At 31.2% G+C, this 7500-nt stretch overlaps 5 non-coding genes across 5 annotated transcripts; all 5 read right to left on the bottom strand.

Moving 5' to 3' along the window:
- Positions 1 to 912: 912 nt before the first annotated feature.
- TRNAC-GCA (transfer RNA cysteine (anticodon GCA)) lies at positions 913 to 984 on the bottom strand. The gene has a single exon. It is a non-coding gene; the product is annotated as a tRNA-Cys (tRNA).
- A 1326-nt stretch (positions 985 to 2310) lies between these two features.
- TRNAC-GCA (transfer RNA cysteine (anticodon GCA)) lies at positions 2311 to 2382 on the bottom strand. The gene has a single exon. It is a non-coding gene; the product is annotated as a tRNA-Cys (tRNA).
- A 1327-nt stretch (positions 2383 to 3709) lies between these two features.
- On the bottom strand, positions 3710 to 3781 carry TRNAC-GCA (transfer RNA cysteine (anticodon GCA)). Its single transcript has one exon. It is a non-coding gene; the product is annotated as a tRNA-Cys (tRNA).
- A 1327-nt stretch (positions 3782 to 5108) lies between these two features.
- On the bottom strand, positions 5109 to 5180 carry TRNAC-GCA (transfer RNA cysteine (anticodon GCA)). Its single transcript has one exon. It is a non-coding gene; the product is annotated as a tRNA-Cys (tRNA).
- A 1329-nt stretch (positions 5181 to 6509) lies between these two features.
- Positions 6510 to 6581, bottom strand: TRNAC-GCA (transfer RNA cysteine (anticodon GCA)). The gene has a single exon. It is a non-coding gene; the product is annotated as a tRNA-Cys (tRNA).
- Between the last annotated feature and the right edge of the window lie 919 nt (positions 6582 to 7500).

Below are 7500 nucleotides of genomic sequence, written 5' to 3'. Positions count from 1 at the left end.
ACTCGAATGGCCTAGTTGCAAAATCAGTCTGAGATCAACCCCCAATTACAACAACAGTTCCAGAATACTGCAATGTAATTGCTTAATAATTCCTTATTTAATTATCAAAGAGGGTGAGTATTAAAGTACACATGTTTCATGTTCAGTTATATTATACTATTCTAAATATATTACTATAGAAAGGACAGAAATTAAATTGAGGTTCTGGAACTGTTGGTGGGTTTAGGGATTGAACTCAGACTGTTATTGTAATAAGGCTTCTCCTACTTCTTCAGTTTAACCATTTGGGAAAGAAAGTACTTTTTTAAGAGAAACTAGGTAGGTCCTTTATATTTGCCTTCTCTAAATTATAGATTTCTGTAAAAATCTCTATCAAAAAAATGAAATCTGCCACTCTAACTGTGCTATCAGGAAGTTTATAATGTTAAAGTAGCACTATTTAAGTGATGTTTTTCTTTATTTAATTATCAATGAGGGTGAGTATTAAAGTACACATGTTTCATGTTCAGTTATATTATACTATTCTAAATATATTACTATAGAAAGGAAAGAAATTAAATCAAGATTCTGGAACTGTTGGTGGGATTAGGGATTGAACTCAGACTGATATTGCAATAAGGCTTCTCCTACTTCTTCATTTTCAACCATTTTTTGAAAGAAAGTACTTTTATAAGAGAAACTAGGTAGGTCCTTTATATTTGCGTTCTCTAAATTATAGATTTCTGTAAAAATTTCTATTAAAAAAATGAAATTTACCACTCCTGCATGTGTTATCAGGAAGTATATGATGTTAAAGTTTCACTTTTTTTGTTTTCTTGCTCTTACTTGTGTTAGCTTTTCCTGTACTTAAGTTTCAAACTAGCTATAAACTGCAAATTGAATCAGTACCTTTACACTTTAAAATTTTGGTAAAGGGGGCACCCAGATTTGTACCAGGGACCTCTCGATCTGCAGTCGAATGCTCTACCACTGAGCTATACCCCCAATTGCATACAAGATTTTAAAAACATTCACATTGCAGTCTGAAAGTATAGGTGTTTGTACTATATATGTTGTCTTATAGGATAAAAAATAAATATGTATATTTATGGTGATGCTTTGGAGTTATTAATCTGGGCTTGATTGCAGAGTTAACATAGGTGTAAGCTGTGAGCATGCTCAAAAGGGAACTTTGATCATCTAAAGCTCCAATTTGGTCAGTTATAGTGACATCAGGACATATTGTGACTTTATATTTTGGGAGACCAAACAGAACTAAGAAAATACAAATTCTTAGTAACAAACCTATATAAATTACTTAAAAAAGTAGCTGACAACAGTATATTATTGCTAATAAAATTTGACATTTTGATTTTTGGGCTTGTGGGCTCAGATGTTCAAAATTAATGTTTGATGCATAAATTCGAATGGCCTAGTTGAAAAATCAGTCTGAGATCAACCCCCAATTACAACAACAGTTCCAGAATACTGCAATGTAATTGCTTAATAAGTCCTTATTTAATTATCAAAGAGGGTGAGTATTAAAGTACACATGTTTCATGTTCAGTTATATTATTCTATACTAAATATATTACTATAGAAAGGACAGAAATTAAATTGAGGTTCTGGAACTGTTGGTGGGATTAGGGATTGAACTCAGACTGTTATTGTAATAAGGCTTCTCCTACTTCTTCAGTTTAACCATTTGGGAAAGAAAGTACTTTTTTAAGAGAAACTAGGTAGGTCCTTTATATTTGCCTTCTATAAATTATAGATTTCTGTAAAAATCTCTATCAAAAAAATGAAATCTGCCACTCTGACTGTGCTATCACGAAGTTTATAATGTTAAAGTATCACTTTTTAAGTGATGTTTTTCCTTATTTAATTATCAATGAGGGTGAGTATTAAAGTACACATGTTTCATGTTCAGTTATATTATACTATTCTAAATATATTACTATAGAAAAGACAGAAATTAAATCAAGGTTCTGGAACTGTTGGTGGGATTAGGGATTGAACTCAGACTGATATTGCAATAAGGCTTCTCCTACTTCTTCATTTTTAACCATTTTTTGAAAGAAAGTACTTTTATAAGGGAAACTAGGTAGGTCCTTTATATTTGCCTTCTCTAAATTATAGATTTCTGTAAATTTTCTATAAAAAAAATGAAATTTACCACTCTAACTGTGTTATCAGGAAGTATATAATGTTAAATTTTCACTTATTTTGTTTTCTTGCTCTTACTTGTGTTAGCTTTTCCTGTACTTGAGTTTCAAACTAGCTATAAACTGCAAATTGAATCAGTACCTTTACACTTTAAAATTTTGGTAAAGGGGGCACCCAGATTTGAACCAGGGACCTCTCGATCTGCAGTCGAATGCTCTACCACTGAGCTATACCCCCAATTGCATACAAGATTTTAAAAACATTCACATTGCAGTCTGAAAGTATAGGTGTTTGTACTATATATGTTGTCTTATAGGATAAAAAATTAATATGTATATTTATGGTGATGCTTTGGAGTTATTAATCTGGGCTTGATTGCAGAGTTCACATAGGTGTAAGCTGTGAGCATGCTCTAAAGGGAAATTTGATCATCTAAAGCTCCAATTTGGTCAGTTATAGTGACATCATGACATATTGTGACTTTATATTTTGGGAGACCAAACAGAACTAAGAAAATACAAATTCTTAGTAACAAACCTATATAAATTATTTCAAAAAGTAGCTGACAACAGTATATTATTGCTAATAAAATAGGACATTTTGATTTTTGGGCTTGTGGGCTCAGATGTTCAAAATTTATGTTTGATGCATAAATTCGAATGGCCTAGTTGCAAAATCAGTCTGAGATCAACCCCCAATTACAACAACAGTTCCAGAATACTGCAATGTAATTGCTTAATAATTCCTTATTTAATTATCAAAGAGGGTGAGTATTAAAGTACACATGTTTCATGTTCAGTTATATTATTCTATTCTAAATATATTACTATAGAAAGGACAGAAATTAAATTGAGGTTCTGGAACTGTTGGTGGGATTAGGGATTGAACTCAGACTGTTATTGTAATAAGGCTTCTCCTACTTCTTCAGTTTAACCATTTGGGAAAGAAAGTACTTTTTTAAGAGAAACTAGGTAGGTCCTTTATATTTGCCTTCTATAAATTATAGATTTCTGTAAAAATCTCTATCAAAAAAATGAAATCTGCCACTCTGACTGTGCTATCACGAAGTTTATAATGTTAAAGTATCACTATTTAAGTGATGTTTTTCCTTATTTAATTATCAATGAGGGTGAGTATTAAAGTACACATGTTTCATGTTCAGTTATATTATACTATTCTAAATATATTACTATAGAAAGGACAGAAATTAAATCAAGGTTCTGGAACTGTTGGTGGGATTAGGGATTGAACTCAGACTGATATTGCAATAAGGCTTCTCCTACTTCTTCATTTTTAACCATTTTTTGAAAGAAAGTACTTTTATAAGGGAAACTAGGTAGGTCCTTTATATTTGCCTTCTCTAAATTATAGATTTCTGTAAAAATTTCTATAAAAAAAATGAAATTTACCACTCTAACTGTGTTATCAGGAAGTATATAATGTTAAATTTTCACTTTTTTTGTTTTCTTGCTCTTACTTGTGTTAGCTTTTCCTGTACTTGAGTTTCAAACTAGCTATAAACTGCAAATTGAATCAGTACCTTTACACTTTAAAATTTTGGTAAAGGGGGCACCCAGATTTGAACCAGGGACCTCTCGATCTGCAGTCAAATGCTCTACCACTGTGCTATACCCCCAATTGCATACAAGATTTTAAAAACATTCACATTGCAGTCTGAAAGTATAGGTGTTTGTACTATATATGTTGTCTTATAGGATAAAAAATTAATATGTATATTTATGGTGATGCTTTGGAGTTATTAATCTGGGCTTGATTGCAGAGTTCACATAGGTGTAAGCTGTGAGCATGCTCAAAAGGGAACTTTGATCATCTAAAGCTCCAATTTGGTCAGTTATAGTGACATCATGACATATTGTGACTTTATATTTTGGGAGACCAAACAGAACTAAGAAAATACAAATTCTTAGTAACAAACCTATATAAATTATTTCAAAAAGTAGCTGACAACAGTATATTATTGCTAATAAAATAGGACATTTTGATTTTTGGGCTTGTGGGCTCAGATGTTCAAAATTAATGTTTGATGCATGAATTCGAATGGCCTAGTTGCAAAATCAGTCTGAGATCAACCCCCAATTACAACAACAGTTCCAGAATACTGCAATGTAATTGCTTAATAATTCCTTATTTAATTATCAAAGAGGGTGAGTATTAAAGTACACATGTTTCATGTTCAGTTATATTATACTATTCTAAATATATTACTATAGAAAGGAGAGAACTTAAATTGAGGTTCTGGAACTGTTGGTGGGATTAGGGATTGAACTCAGACTGTTATTGTAATAAGGCTTCTCCTACTTCTTCAGTTTAACCATTTGGGAAAGAAAGTACTTTTTTAAGAGAAACTAGGTAGGTCCTTTATATTTGCCTTCTATAAATTATAGATTTCTGTAAAAATCTCTATCAAAAAAATGAAATCTGCCACTCTAACTGTGCTATCAGGAAGTTTATAATGTTAAAGTATCACTATTTAAGTGATGTTTTTCCTTATTTAATTATCAATGAGGGTGAGTATTAAAGTATAGATGTTTCATGTTCAGTTATATTATACTATTCTAAATATATTACTATAGAAAGGACAGAAATTAAATCAAGGTTCTGGAACTGTTGGTGGGATTAGGGATTGAACTCAGACTGATATTGCAATAAGGCTTCTCCTACTTCTTCATTTTTAACCATTTTTTGAAAGAAAGTACTTTTATAAGAGAAACTAGGTAGGTCCTTTATATTTGCCTTCTCTAAATTATAGATTTCTGTAAAAATTTCTATAAAAAAAATGAAATTTACCTCTCTAACTGTGTTATCAGGAAGTATATAATGTTAAATTTTCACTTTTTTTGTTTTCTTGCTCTTACTTGTGTTAGCTTTTCCTGTACTTGAGTTTCAAACTAGCTATAAACTGCAAATTGAATCAGTACCTTTACACTATAAAATTTTGGTAAAGGGGGCACCCGGATTTGAATGAGGGACCTCTCGATCTGCAGTCGAATGCTCTACCACTGAGCTATACCCCCAATTGCATACAAGATTTAAAAAAAACATTCACATTGCAGTCTGAAAGTATAGGTGTTTGTACTATATATGTTGTCTTATAGGATAAAAAATTAATATGTATATTTATGGTGATGCTTTGGAGTTATTAATCTGGGCTTGATTGCAGAGTTCACATAGGTGTAAGCTGTGAGCATGCTCAAAAGGGAACTTTGATCATCTAAAGCTCCAATTTGGTCAGTTATAGTGACATCATGACATATTGTGACTTTATATTTTGGGAGACCAAACAGAACTAAAAAAATACAAATTCTTAAAAACAAACCTATATAAATTATTTCAAAAAGTAGCTGACAACAGTATATTATTGCTAATAAAATAGGACATTTTGATTTTTGGGCTTGTGGGCTCAGATGTTCAAAATTAATGTTTGATGCATAAACTCGAATGGCCTAGTTGCAAAATCAGTCTGAGATCAACCCCCAATTACAACAACAGTTCCATAATACTGCAATGTAATTGCTTAATAATTCCTTATTTAATTATCAAAGAGGGTGAGTATTAAAGTACACATGTTTCATGTTCAGTTATAATATACTATTCTAAATATATTACTATAGAAAGGACAGAAATTAAATTGAGGTTCTGGAACTGTTGGTGGGATTAGGGATTGAACTCAGACTGTTATTGTAATAAGGCTTCTCCTACTTCTTCAGTTTAACCATTTGGGAAAGAAAGTACTTTTTTAAGAGAAACTAGGTAGGTCCTTTATATTTGCCTTCTATAAATTATAGATTTCTGTAAAAATCTCTATCAAAAAAATGAAATCTGCCACTCTAACTGTGCTATCAGGAAGTTTATAATGTTAAAGTATCACTATTTAAGTGATGTTTTTCCTTATTTAATTATCAATGAGGGTGAGTATTAAAGTATACATGTTTCATGTTCAGTTATATTATACTATTCTAAATATATTACTATAGAAAGGAAATAAATTAAATCAAGATTCTGGAACTGTTGGTGGGATTAGGGATTGAACTCAGACTGATATTGCAATAAGGCTTCTCCTACTTCTTCATTTTTAACCATTTTTTGAAAGAAAGTACTTTTATAAGAGAAACTAGGTAGGTCCTTTATATTTGCCTTCTCTAAATTATAGATTTCTGTAAAAATTTGTATAAAAAAAATGAAATTTACCACTCTAACTGTGTTATCAGGAAGTATATAATGTTAAAGTTTCACTTATTTTGTTTTCTTGCTCTTACTTGTGTTAGCTTTTCCTGTATTTGAGTTTCAAACTAGCTATAAACTGCAAATTGAATAAGTACCTTTACACTTTAAAATTTTGGTAAAGGGGGCACCCGGATTTGAACCAGGGACCTCTCGATCTGCAGTCGAATGCTCTACCACTGAGCTATACCCCCAATTGCATATAAGATTTTAAAAACATTCACATTGCAGTCAGAATGTAAAGGTGTTTGTACTATATATGTGTTCTTATTGGATAAAAAATGAATATGTATACTTATGGTGATGCTTTGAAGTTATTAATCTGGGCTTGATTGCAGAGTTCACATAGGTGTAAGCTGTGAGCATGCTCAAAGAGAAACTTTGATCATCTAAAGCTCCACTTTGGTCAGTTATAGTGACATCATGACATATTGTAACTTTATATTTTGGGAGGCCAAACAGAACTAAGAAAATACAAATTCTTAGCATCAACCCTATATAAATTATTTCAAAAAGTAGCTGACAACAGTATATTATTGCTAATAAAATAGGACATTTTGATTTTTGGGCTTGTGGGCTCAGATGTTCAAAATTAATGTTTGATGCATAAACTCGAATGGCCTAGTTGCAAAATCAGTCTGAGATCAACCCCCAATTACAACAACAGTTCCAGAATACTGCAATGTAATTGCTTAATAATTCCTTATTTAATTATCAAAGAGGGTGAGTATTAAAGTACAAATATTTCATGTTCAGTTATATTATACTATTCTAAATATATTACTACAGAAAGGACAGAAATTAAATTGAGGTTCTGGAACTGTTGGTGGGATTAGGGATTGAACTCAGACTGATATTGCAATAAGGCTTCTCCTACTTCTTCATTTTTAACCATTTTTTGAAAGAAAGTACTTTTATAAGAGAAACTAGGTAGGTCCTTTATATTTGCCTTCTCTAAATTATAGATTTCTGTAAAAATCTCTATCAAATAAATGAAATCTGCCACTCTAACTGTGCTATCTGGAATTTTATAATGTTAAAGTATCACTATTTAAGAGATGCTTTTCCTTATTTAATTATCAATGAGAGTGAGTATTAAAGTACACATGTTTC

The sequence above is a fragment of the Taudactylus pleione genome, unplaced genomic scaffold, assembly GCF_031769625.1.
Source record: "Taudactylus pleione unplaced genomic scaffold, aTauple2 ptg000021l, whole genome shotgun sequence".
In the NCBI taxonomy this organism is placed as follows: domain Eukaryota; kingdom Metazoa; phylum Chordata; class Amphibia; order Anura; family Myobatrachidae; genus Taudactylus; species Taudactylus pleione.
Note: the sequence above shows the minus strand (reverse complement) of the source record. Positions and strands in the feature narration are given on the sequence as shown.